Below are 14816 nucleotides of genomic sequence, written 5' to 3'. Positions count from 1 at the left end.
CCATGTTATGTTTCTAACAATAATGCCAAAAACTTACTTTGTGTAGGATTGGGTTGCACACGTGTGTGCGATAGACAAATATGCATGAAATATTCTTAGGTTTTATTTAATATACAATCACACTACGTAACTTAAGTGAACGTATTGATCAAGAAAAAAAGTGATATGAAAGAGTGTTGATCCCATGGAGAAGTGTTTTTTATAATGCAAATATTATAGTATTATCTACTCTAGCTATAATGTTTATCATACCAACCAAGATTCATTTTTGGGTTCTTTCTCTATTGGAAATTACAAGAGAAAATATAATATATTAGTTGATAAAATATTTTGGACAAATGATCATGAAGTTATAAAGATTTCCTAAGTAGACAATTCAATGTTTCTTATGAATCATAGCATAAATATTTTTGGATCTCCATCAAGCTTGTAAGGAAGTAAAGAAGATTTATGACCCTCCTATAGTCCTCCACAGACTTTAGAATACTAAACATCCTATATCCAGCTATGAAAGAGTTCTATTTCAATACTTCTAATTATTATAATATTCCTCCATCAAGGCACTATATCACACTAAGTTTTAACTTACACATGACCACTATTTAGATTAAACATCCGTTAATTCATTAAAGCTCAAGAGTATACATTAGTAATAACAAAATCTTCACACCATTATCTCAAAACTAGAGAATTAACCAACCATGGAAATAAAATAGAACACCACATAATTCATTGATTACATAAAAGATAAACTATAAGAGTAAAAGTAAAAATAAATATCACATGGATAGTACAATTTCACTCTCCACACACATTCCTTGCTCCAAATGTATGGTTTCTCATAATAAGGTAGGCTAATGATCTCTAATTATTAGTATCTTTCTCTCCCTTATCCTCTCTTAGACTTTACTCTAAGGTGGCACTACACTTAAGTACTCAGGAATTATTGAAATGGTTGAAACCCTTTAAAATGATAGAACCCCCTAATAAAAAGATTGAAAACCCATGGTTCATGAAATGGTGGCATCACAACATTATAGGATTAAATAGCACCTTGGCATTGTTGGTCCTACTATAGCACTGGACAAACCCAACATGGCTATAAGTTTAATCAGTACATCATTTAGCTAATTCAGTGAGGCTCCATCTATCACCAACTGCTCTATCATGGTGCTTCAAAAGCTGAGTATTGTAACACTTGAATGTGTAATCCGGCACTTTGATATTATGCAGTTTAATGCTTTAACACATAAATTCCCAAGACTTTGATGCTGTAATGCTGATTTCTAGCACTACGGTGTTCTGAAGCCCTAGGGCGCTAACCTTGGCTTCATATGGGCACTAAATTAATTGAGATTATTCCTAAGACACTAGCACTGTGATGTCCTAATTTGTCACCGAGGTGTTGTGGTTGCAGCAACGCTAGTAGTTGAAGTGTTGCAACGTTGGTTCAACACTTGTGATTTTTTATCTTTTAATTGATATATTCTTACATAATAATAAATACAAGTAATACTTTTTTGGATACTTAAGATAGTAAAATTCTATAAAATTTACATGTAACACTAATGTAGATCTTCAGTGAGATGTACAAAATATTTCAATAATAAGTGGATTTGAATATTATAAACTTTTAATTTTGTTAGATTTTTGTTACTATAGTTGAAGATAAAAATATAAATAAATCTACACATGTGTTAATCTAATAGTTGGTCCTAAAAATATAGCTAGAAAATTAAAACTATAAAAAGTATATAGTTACTTGAAATTCAAGGCACCGAGAAAATCTAGACTCTATCAAACTTGAAAAAAATTAATGAAATGTACTAACTAAATTAGGATTTTATAGAACAAAAAAAAATTAAAAAAAAAAAGAAAAAAAAAAGAAATTACCAATCAAAGCGAACCAAGCCTCAAGCTTTTGCAAGGAGATAACCTCTCAACAAAATCTTCAATCATTACCAAAATATTATATGGAATATACATCCACACATAAATTTATTTCAAAATACTTGCTTGTTTTATTCAAACCAAAGAGCCTTATTTATAATAAAAATTTGCTAATCTATCAATTATCATATCACAAAAGCTATAAATTATAAGCCATTTATGAATCCCCATGTCTCTGCATGCAAATCTCCAAAAAACTATCAAAGAGAGTTGTTAAACATTCAAAAAAATCTTACTAACCATCCACCTGCTTGAAAGTTTTAAAAAAATAAGAATGGCTTTCTGAATTAACAATGATGACTCGTGTGACATAAGTATCTAGCTCATTAAACCAAAGGAAATTTGCTTAAATATTATACCACTCTACTAAGAATTCCCCAAATAATTGAAAGTCCAAGTTATAGGTGAGGTACAAGTGTACTAAAGCTCGTCAGTGTAGAATGAATTATTTAATAAAGTTGTGTTTTAAATGAAATCTTTTCCTTTTTTACGAGACTTCTTCTAATAGAATTATTATTATTACAAACTAGTAGTTATTTTTAACATGGTACTTATTGATTAATTATTTGAATAGAACTAGGTAAAATTTTGTTCTTTTTTTACTTATTATTCTCTCTTTTTCCAACTGATTAGCAATACTCAAGAAATAGTCTCTAGAAGTAGTTTTGAGAAAATTGGTAATCAAATCTACTGCCTTTATATGATATATTATCCTTTAAAATGTCTTTTTGCATGTTAATATTTTCATCATCTTTTAAGCATACTTTGTTTTTAATTTGTAAATGTAATAGAATCAAAGCTTAAAAATTGACATTCATTTAAGTAGAGCTTCCCATGTAGCTAGAAGGAGATATATTATCTTATGGATATGGTAAAATACATTAGCATTATCTTTAATTTTACTTTCCAAGCTTACTATTAACTGATATATTATTGATTAGGTGAAGATGATAGTTAGTTTCCTAGTATTGTAATAATATAAATGCTTCTAAAATGCTAGTGATAGATCTTTTCTTATTTTTGTTGGCAATGCATCAATATGTTTCTTTCCATTTAAAATTTAATAAAATTCTAGATGATGCAATTCATTTTAATAATTTTGATATATAATACATTTTAACATATTTATTGTGGTAAGAAATTTCCCTATATATTGTCTAGGATCCCTAGTCTGTGATTTTGATGATGACAAATATTATTGATTAAATTGTTACTTTTCTCATTGAATATTTTAGATATTTCTTATTTCTTTGAGCACTAACATTGTAAGTAAGACATACACCACTTAAGGCTACTAGAAGCTCAAGAATGGGTATAATAGGAATGTCAAGTAAACAAAGTCTATAATTGTGTTTTCTTTTTTTTTTTTTTTTTTAGTCTAGCCACATAAGAGTGCATATAATTGGGTGACTATGCACACACACACACACACACAAGGGGAGTGAGATAAATTTTAAAAGTTAAAATTGTTTTAATAATTGTACTGCACAAATAACAATCATCTTGTATAATCGGTATAAAAAGAATGGGCTTAACGGCTAATTAAAAATTAGTTTCCATGAACTAAATATACTATACAATCTAGATTGTATTATACGACTCGTTACAATTTGAAACACCTACCCACTAGATTAATTAAGTAAAATTTTCAAAATTTAGTTTTTTAACAAATCATACTATATGATCTGATTTATACTGTACAAATATTTGAATTCTTACTTAAATTAACCCCCATAATTAATCAATTAAACCATAATTTAATTAATGATACCAGATTGTATTGTATAATATTAATCATACCAAATAATTTTTAGAGATAAAATTTGGTTGTCACAAAGAATGTACCAAGTAAAACCATAATTTTTAAACAATCATAATATATGATATTCATATTGTACTGGATGACCTACTTAAAATCAACTAATCATATTGTACGATGATAATAGTTTGGGATGACTTACAGAGATGATTTTTTATCATCAAGTTGAATTAGAGCAAAAAGCTAATAGATCGTACTAGGCGATCTTTGAATCATACTAGATAATCTTTGGATAGTATTGTACGATGTGTTTGAAAAGTTGAATAGTTCATCTAAATAATTATTTACATCGTACTGGATGGGTCTAGTTTTGACTTGATCGTACTGTACAAACTCATAACTTATTGTATGAACATTAATAGCTAACATGAATTATTAGGGTTTCTTGAAGCCCAATACTTAAGCAAGTTTTTATGATTCTCTTTGTAATGGTGAGAGGATTGTGTACAACTAAAGGTACTTTGAGAGAGGAGTTTTTGAGAAATCCAAGGTTTGTGAGGAAAGAGAAGGTGAGGTTGAGCATGAGGGAGAAGGAGTGTGAGGGATCATATGATTTCTCCTGGCTAGCTATACCCATACTCCTCCTATGGCCTTGGTGAGCCTTGAAGGCTCTCTTGGGAGAGAGGTTTCTAACTTAAGTCCTCATGGTACTATGCCTCTTTAGGAAGGAAAAAAGGGTATTGTGGTACTTAGCCTTCTTTAGGAGGGAGAAAAAGGAGCTAAGGTACTCTGCCTTCTCCAGGAGAAAGAAAAAGGAGTTGAGGTTCTCTGCCTTCTCCAGGTGAGAGAAAAATGAGTCAAGGTCTACTGCCATCACTGGGAGGGTGACATAGCATTTGACACTCCACCGCATCAGATCTAATGCAAGTCAGTATATAAGGGCTTCTCTACCTTACTATGGGATAAAAAGGAGAGTCACTTAATGATTAGTGCAATACCTAGAGCGGAGGACTCCAGGGATTGGACATAGGTCAAGGTTGACTAAATCACTATAAAAATCTACTATGTTTTTTTTTTCCTTTTCGCTCTTTAAATTTTCCCACATTTAATTTATATTATATACGCTTGAGAAAATTGGGGATTATTACTTCATTTTATAAATCAATATATCATCATAGTTAAATCAATAGTTTTAATAAACGCTTTTGTTTTTGCAATTAATTTGAATTTGGTATTTTTAATTTCTGAGAACTTTCAAAAATATTGTAATTACTATTTTGAAGTTAACAATTTATTTAAATTACCAATTCAACCCCCCCCCCCCCTCCCCCCCCCCCCCCCCCCCTTTCCCTCTTGGTGAGCTTTAGGCTAGTTCCTTACAGTCACAAACCTTCATTTTCATGTTTTTTTTTTTCATCTTTAGGGAGAATAAAGCCCTATAAAGTATCATAGTTTCTTTCCCCCACTCTTATATCTTCATTAATGGTTGTTCTACATGCTTGTGACTTTTAGACCTATTTTTTGTTTACGATTTAATCTTCTCTTAAATCATTGCTGACTAGTTACGTAATAAGGTCATCGCATCATTACTTAAACTTATGGAAATTTATCTTTTTTGACCCTACGAAAATGCATCACTACAACAAGCTATTCAACTAATCATATAGTAATGTTGTGTATATGGTGTGAGCGTCTTTGTCAAGCATAATAGGTTATTCAACAAGAATTTTAGCTTTCCCTATGTAATAAATATTACTCATTATGTGTTAGTCATCACGATATTCAAAACTTTGTATTATTTATCTCTTAATTATTTTTGGGTTTATACTATTTATAATTTAACTTATTTTTTTAGTTAAATTATTTTAATGCATTTTTTATTTTATTTTCTGATAAAAATTTTTTGTTCTCTTCGAAAGTTACTTAGATTCTTTACTTTCAAAGCTACAAACATATATGCTAAGTAACAGCTCATATTTTAACCCAATCAAATAATAATTTTAGAGTTCATTATAACTTTAATTTATAAACTGTCTTCGTTATAATATTGATATTATGATGCATTAATTAAAATAATTTTCTCTTAATTTATAGGTAGTGTAGAAAATTGACACATGTTTATATAAGTTGAGGTTTTGAAATTGTTTGATGTTCATTTTGTAAACCAGTTCCCCGAGAGCTATTTATAAATGCTAGGTTATTTAATGAATATTGTTCTTTATTTTTTGAAGATATAAAAGAATTTATATTTTTTCTACAAAAAATTAAATAATTGAAATAATTACAAAAAAAATCATGTTAACATTTTATTATAAAAATATCTTTTCACTCACTAAATGTCATTTTACTTTTGGATAAGTTTAAAATCATAATAAAAAATTATTAAAAAAAATTTGTATGTGTATATGGCATGCATACTTATTATAATATAATTATTGTGGATACATACATCTGAAAAAGGAGCATACTACATTTTCTTATAAATTTCACTAGTTTTGGTTTATATGCAAAATTTACTTGCATTAATATAGTACAACGAGTGTTGTATCAAATGTTAACTATATTATATATATTGTAAAAAGTGTGTATATAAGAAAGGTTGGTCAAAACTGATTGATTGATTCAGGTTGGTTGGAGACATATGATATACAAGAGGATCTACTGATAGTTTTTCCTTTAAAATAAGGTTAGTGATGTAATACTAAATAATATGAAAAGGGATGTATAAGGAGATAGATTGATATGATATGATATATATGAATTATTGATTATGAGTTACAAAACTAAGAGATATATGAACATATGATATATACGAATTATATAACATACATGATATACTTTACTTGCTTGTTACACTATATTGGAATAAGATATGAGATACATGCAAAAAATCGATATTGTATGACATGCATTTAATTTGATAGATACACAGATTTCCTGAACTAAGATAGATATAAACTATTATATAAATAATGAGTATAAAAATGATATAGGATTTACTAACCCCTTGTATAAACTTACTAATTACAAACCATTACTAATTACAAACCATTTCCCTAGTTGTATTGATGTTTATTGATCATATGGCATGCTATTATTTCATTAATTGTTACATGCTTTTATAGTTATTTGTTTATATTAATCATGATTAAATGTTTATATGCATACTATTTCTATTAACTTGCATTGATTTTAATTATAGGTTCTAGTAATCTACTGAGTTGTTAGCTCACTTGGCAGTTTTACATGTTGTTAAGAATGGGTTAGGGTCCAATGGAGTGAGGATAGATTTGAGATTTGGGTTTTTAATTTATTTTGGTATTTCTTTAGTTTTATTCTTTTATAATTAAGAAATAAAAATTAGACTAATTAATGTATGGATTGAACTCTTGGATATTATATATAAATTTTGAGAAATCAATATAATTTTATATTTTGATGTATATAATCTTTAGCTGCTTCCACTAGATTGATTTATATTGATGAATTCAAAGAAACTCTAGTTGATTGGTCAAAAGGTTAAAATAAGTAATTATTTTGAAATAAAACCATGGGATATTACATGTTGTCTCTGAATATTTTATTCACTAGCATTCATCTAGTGTTTGGGAGAGTGATGAGGCTGAGGATAAGTCTATATACAAAATAGTCACATCCCCAAAGCCCATTTGGCATTCTACACGAAAACACTCTCAATGCATGGCTAAACGTGGAAGTTCATGGAGGCATATTTGGAATACTTCACCCATGACACCTTCATCCCAACTTTAAGGAATACCTTCATCCAAATAAAGGCCCCTTCGATCTAGACCCTATTTGTAAAGGGGAGAAGGTGTCCTACTTGATACATATTCTGTTACATTAACTTTAATTTTAAATAAATGTCTTCTAGGTTTTTAAATCATTAATTGAAAAGTCTTTATAAATAATTAGTTTTGTTTGCATAGATAATATCAGTTTGCTACTTAATTCTCAATCTCTTTTGAATATCAAGTGATGCTAATGGCATACATATTGTCAATATTATTATTAGGTTTTTGTTCAATGTTTCTATTCTTTTAATTATTTACATTTGACATGATACTAAATATTTTTTACTTTCATTAAAGTTCTTGAAAATACCAAAAAAAAAACAAAATAATGAAGTTCACTTATGTGTATGTTTAAGTTAAAAAAAGAATCGTAACTTATTTGCTCTTAAGTAACTGTTCCCAAATTATTGTTATTACATTTTTTATAAGATAGGATCACAAAGGGGACTAATGATTTGAGTCTTTTAACTAAACATTATGGATTTGATAAGGAGGTTGGGCATAAAAATATATTATTTAAATGAAAAAAAAAAGTTGTATATCATTCACTTCATTCTATGGGTTTTCATTTTTGTATATCTTTGTCTTTATAGTCTAGTATGCTCTTAGGAGTTATATTTATACAAGTTAAATTGATTTCATATATATGTAGCTACTTTATTACCTTAAAACTTTGAATCCCTATCAATTACGTAAGCAAATGGTCTACACCTCCTTCAGAGCACTATCGACACTTTGAGTTAGAAAATATTTGATGTTTCACACTAATGAAAGCAAAAAATTGACCAATTTCACTTTACTCTAACTTCTACATTGAAGACATTGCTCAATATTCCATTGCTTTTTTATGCTCGAAAAGAAATTAGTAGAATTTTAATATTATTTTTCTTTAATAGTTTTCATATATAATGTATGCTAACTCTACCTAATCTTCTACTGCCAATATTTCTTTGGTACTCATTTCTTCATCTTTACATTTGGTCAATGTAAATGTGAACATTTTCATAGCACTTAGTTTCGATCGTTCTTTTTTTTTTTTTTTTTTTTTTTTCTTTTTTTTTTTTTTTTTGTATTTCTTGAGAAATTATCAATCTATATTTAGGTAGTTATTAGAAAATCACACTAAAAACAATTATCTTTCTACATTTATTTTCTTCTATTCCTGAAGAAGAGTAGAGTTAACAAATTTTTGTTATAATTTTTTTTTTTAAATTTAGAAGTTATTTTAAAAAACTTTTGATAGCTTTTTGGATATTGAATGTATTTATTTAAGGTTAAAATTATTTTTTACATTTTAATTAAAAAGTGGATTTATTATCTCGTGTATTCATGAGGATGCTTGAAACAAACCCTTCATAGAACACTGCCGATTGCTAGAAGTAAGGCCAGTTGGCCAGTCGGATCAACATAGTCTCGAGTGAATTTTTGGTCTGAACAAGCCTTTTCGTCATTTTGATGGTCCCATAGACTATTTTTTGTGACATTATGAACTCACTTTTAGTACTTTTAAATCCCAATATAACCCCTAAAATATTATTTCAAAAAATTTTAGGAGTTCAGAGAAAATGTTTTAAAAATTTTTATTTTAATTGATGAGCTAATTTAAGAGAAGGGTGAAGTTATAATTTGGAAAAATATTTTAATTTATAGCCCCAAAGGGTGGTCTATGTTAAGATCATAGAAGTGGTAAGCCTTATAATGTTTTATGTATAAATTAACACCTAAAATTTTTTCAAAATTTAATTCATTTTAGATGACACAAACTATGATGTCTAAAATACGGACTCAAATGATATGCCATTAAAAATTTAATTGATAAAGTTCAAATCTCAATGCATTAGTTAAATGTGAAAATTTTAAATTAAATTTAATATCATTCAAAATTTCAATCTAGTAAATTTATATTTGAAGTGAATGTATTGATAAGATAATCTAATGACTCCAAAATTATTTAGATGAGCCACAATGAGCCTAAATCAAATACTTGAATCATAGTTGGAATCTTCAAGACAATAATTAAAATAACGAAATCATCTCTAAATCTCTTATGTTTCTAGTCAAAATGAGCATCTTGATTAGAGAAATCCAATGAGCTAAAAGTCACTCACTTTCGAGGTGATTAAGGGATTTAAATTTTTAAAGAACTATTTATTAATAAGGGTATCATCATGAGTCATCTGATAGAGTATTTTTGGGATTTTGTCTAAAAATAGCCAAATACCACTCAATAAATATATAAACAGACCCCCCCCCCCCCTCTTTTATATCTAAAAAGATATGATAAATTTTTTGACTTGGTGTTTGATAAGTGTAAGTAATATTATGTTTTAGATATTAATTTTTAAGAGAATAGTTACATTTGTTCATAAGAAAAAAAAAAGGAAATGGGTAAAATTTTTAAGTATGACACAATGCCAAGGAAGACATAATACTACCGTGGCACCATCATTGACACCATTGGAGCACCCAAATATGGACATGACAATGATCAGTCTTTGTTTGACATTGCCACAACATCGAATGAGTCAGCACCGCAAAGCCCAGTCAACTATCCCAGCGCCACAGTGCCAGAGGATTCAACTTTGTAATGCATAATCTCTATTTGTACAGTGTTGTAATGTCTAATGCCAGTGCTGCTAAGTCAAAGGACTGCCACACATACTTTACTGTGCTTAAAAGTGAGTAGTGTTGCTGCCCTATAATTATAACTATTTAATCCATAATCTGGTAGCAAAGTGATACGTCGATTCATTAAAAGTGGGTCAATGTCAGCAAGCATTAAAGGAGAGAAAACCCTTCTGCACTGAGGCATTAGCTCATTTTATGGCGCCACAGTGTAATTATCTCGAGTGTTGTGGTCCCAGAATCTATTTTCAATATTTTTTTATAAATATTCTATTTGTTATGTTTGTTGTGGAGTTCAGTTAATTAGTAAAATTTAGACTTCATAGTGTATCTATGAAATTTCCTTAGGAGTGACAAGTAAAGAAATTCAGGGAGCATTAGATCCACTTCGGTAGAGTATTTGGTCAGTATTTGTCGAAGTAATTGTGTAAGTTCATTAAGGAGTATAGAGAAGAACGTTGAATCATCTACTGATGTCTTTTCTTCTTTACTTTCTTTCTTATATGCTTTTAAAAAAAATGAGTTTGCTCCAATTATTCTTCATGGCTGGCTAATTCCCAAAGTTTTGGACTGATGGTGTACATTAAACATGGAATACTAATGATTCCTCTTAATTTTTATATTAATGATATGATATTTTGAATATACTGGGTCTTCATTTAATGTACATAGTGTATATATGTGAAGTTAATATCAGGTGTAATGTGAAGCCTAGTAATAGAAAAACAGGCACTACTAGGTTTGTTGGATTCGTATGATGCAAGTTAGGCACGATGCTTGTCATCTATCAAATTTATAGAGATGGATTGTCATGAGGGGTGATTAACAATACATACTTTACTTACACTTCTTAGATTTTTATAGGTTGACAAATTATGGGAGTTTAGAGTAGTATTGAGAGTGGAATGTGTTAAACCTGTCTTTTATCTCTTCGCGCTTGACCTAGCGATCGATAATGCTTATGCTCTGAATAATATCACATTATTAAGAGAATTAGTAGGAAACATATTAATTTTATATTTCATCAATCCAAAATATTTTATTCATATAAGTGTATCAATTACTTTATTAATTATTTTACGAAAGTGATAGAATGTCTACCAAACCTTATTTTTAATGAGTAGTATAATTATTGTAGTTTAAGTAGACAACTAGTATTTTTAAATAAGCATTCTTCCTAGTGGGATCAAAACTCTACTTCATCACTATATTACTTGATTCAGCAAGTATACTTGCATATATTAAGTGAGATTTTTATAATTTTTATATCAAAGAAACTATAAGCATTATTTTTGGATTGATAGAGCTCTGAATCACATAATTCTTTAGGTTATTCCACCACCCCCATTAACATTAGAGAGATTTTTATCATATGATCTACAATGATGACCACAACCAACAACCATCATCTGACTGCATCATCCAACTACTATTACTAGATCTTTGTTGCCAAACTACTATCACTTACTATAATTATGATCTCTTGGCAAGCTTCCCTTAATTATAATATCTCCATCACTATCATCTTACTACCATCCTGTGTTAACTTAGTTGGTAACAACATCAATGCACTTTATTACTTATAAGACATATGCATATTGTTAACATAAATGCCAATTTTGTTTCTTCTTATCACCAACAACATTAATGTGTGTCATCGCATATAAGACCAATATAAGCCACTCATGGCAACTTTGATGGTCCCTGACAATTTTTATGCTATTGCCAATAGTGTATATGCATGAAATAACCAATAATAGGGGTATGCATCATTGACAAAAATATGGATGCTCATTGATTTTTTTGCCAACAACATCGAGGCATGCCATTACTTATATAGCAGATGCACATCATTAATACTATTATCAAAACCTGCTAGCCGTGGTGGAGCTACAGTGAGGGCAAGTGCCCCCACTGGCTTCTTCAAAAAATATTTTTTTAAATAATTTTTTCTATATATTTTAAAAACATGACCCACTATTTCACTCCTAAATTCGCCTCACCCAACTTTTATATCCTCTTTATTTACAAGAGTCTCTCTCTCTCTCTCTCTCTCTCTCTCTCTCTCTCTCTCTCTCTCTCACTCACTCACTTTGTTGGCCCATACATTAACTTTAGAGGTTGCACTTTCCACACACACACACACACAAAAAACTTTAGAGGCTGCAAGCCGACAAATCTTTTAAATTTTTTTTTAGAATAAAAACCATGGTAGAAAACCTTGTTTATGTGTTTTTTTATTTTTTTGTTTAATGATTTTATATATTCTTGATTGGAACATAGAAAAAAAATGGATAAAAGTTCAAAAAAAATCAAAGTTATATGAGTATAAACAATTCTAATATTTTCAATGAAATTTTTTTCATGCAATTTGAGTTTAATTGAGCAAGTTTTAATTTTTTCATTTTAAAATAAAAAAAATTAATTTTCCTAATAATTATTTCTTAGGAATTTTTAGAAGTATTATAATCCACAACATACTAAATCTTCCATTAAAACCTCTATTAATTTTTAACCAATGAGATAAATATCTTTTATGTAATTTATAAATTTTTATTAACTACAAATCTCATAATTTTTTAATTGTTAATGTCAACCTCAAGCCTGGACAAAAAAGAATTGAGGGTATTTGAAAGTTGTATAATTTGTTCCACCACAAGAAAAAAATGATGGCTCTGCCACCACCAGCTAGGACTGCCATCATTGTCGATGCACACTATTGCTATGATAGATATATTTTATCAACACTAACTCCAATCTCTAACTTCAATACTAATTTTTTTATCTAAATTATTGGTTTCTGGTCATCTATAACAAAAGGAGAATGATCAGATATATCACAAATGATTTTGTGAAGAAAACTCCAATTCCTCAATGATCTTTTAACTTCTACTATTGAATTTATCATCTATTTTTATGTCTATTACATTGTACCAATCCTTTTTCTGGGGGCAGACCTACACTACCGTGAGCCCACCCTCAATTTTTTTAAACTAAGTGTAGTTTAGACATTTTACGCCTAGCTACCCTATTTCAAGTAGCATTGTTCTTCGACTTTTGGCGATCATGGAGGAAGAAGCCATAAGCTAGAAGGCATGATCGCATGAGGTAATCTCAAACTTTTGCATAATTTATTTCAACTTAAATCATATTTTCTTGTGATGGAAGAGGCTTGGTGTGACTGCAAGTAAGAGGCACTAAGGCAAAACAACCATGGCCGTGTGGGGTGATATTTTAAGTTTATTTATTTTTCCCTCTTTGGGCCTTTGACTTACATTAGTGTTGAATATGATGCCTAAAACATTTTTTTAATGTATTATTTCATTATTTTGTTATTTCATCATAAATGATATAGAGAAAATTGAGAAAAAAAATCTTAACATCATTCATTCATTTTTTCTTTGTATTATTTCATTATTTGTTAAGTAAGAATGTCATTCATTCATTTTTTCCCTTGGCATTTGTTCATTATTATTATTATTATTTTTATTAAACATATTTTGAGAACTTTAAGATTTGCTTGCAATTGCATTGAATGTTCAATTGGGTTTCACTGTTTGATGGATGCAACAACGATTTCCCTACATTGAAAGTTCATGCTTATTTTGCGAGTGCCGACTTGTAATCCACAAGGTATGTCCAACATTATTTTATTATGTTTTTTTTGTTTATGTGTATTGTTTTTTAATTATATTTTTGGCATTTATGTCATTATGTATTGTGTCATAAAATATAGTTAAATCTTTTTTCTTAACCTGCTTAATATGTTTGTATTTAAATTTAAATATATTAATTTAATTTTTATTATACTTAATTAATCATACATGGATCGATATTTGAGAAGGAAGGAACATGTTGAGGTTAACATTGATAATCTTTATATCTACTTTGGGCTTCAACCTTCTATATGGAGTAATGATGTGAATGATAGGGATAGAGTTCGATGACCATATTTGATGAAGGGACCTTAATAGCCTAAAAATCATAACTTCCCTTAAACAAATAAGAAATGTAGCTCGAAGGTTTAATTCTAAATGGTTTGAAAAATATCCAAGCTGGCTGGAGTATAATGTACTTAAAGATGTTGTGTTTTGTTTATACTATTACCTATTCAAACCTCTGGAGAATACAAGTGTAAGTCAAGGTGGTGGTAATTCTTTTGTTGGTGAAGGATTTAACAATTGGAAGAGAAAGAAAAGTTATTAGCTCCGGGGGATATATTAAAGCTCGAAATAAAGCAAGATAAAAAAGTGAAGATTTAATAAATCTTAAATTATCAAGTGTACCTACTTTATGGCCTAGTAAAAATGATAAGAATAAAAAAGAATATCACATCTATTATCTATTGTTATTGATTGTATTAGATTTCTTCAAAAGCAAGATTTGTCATTCCGTCATCATGATGAGGCATATGATTTAGATAATAAAAAGAACTATTTCGAATTATTTCACTTTAATGCTGACCACAATGAAGAAATCAAGAAGGTTAGTTTTGAAAATGCAAGTGTAAAATTGAATTTAATTTCACCTTAGAAGGAAATTTGCTGTGTAGCGCTGTCTGAAATGTTAGTTTTTATCATAAATGATACTGACAATTCATATTTTGCTATTCTGGTTGATGAGACGTGTGATGTATCAATGAAGGAGCAGTTGGCATTGGTATTGTGATA

Source organism: Dendrobium catenatum, unplaced genomic scaffold (genome assembly GCF_001605985.2).
Source record: "Dendrobium catenatum unplaced genomic scaffold, ASM160598v2 fragScaff_scaffold_665, whole genome shotgun sequence".
NCBI lineage: Eukaryota > Viridiplantae > Streptophyta > Magnoliopsida > Asparagales > Orchidaceae > Dendrobium > Dendrobium catenatum.
This window is presented reverse-complemented; position numbering follows the sequence as displayed.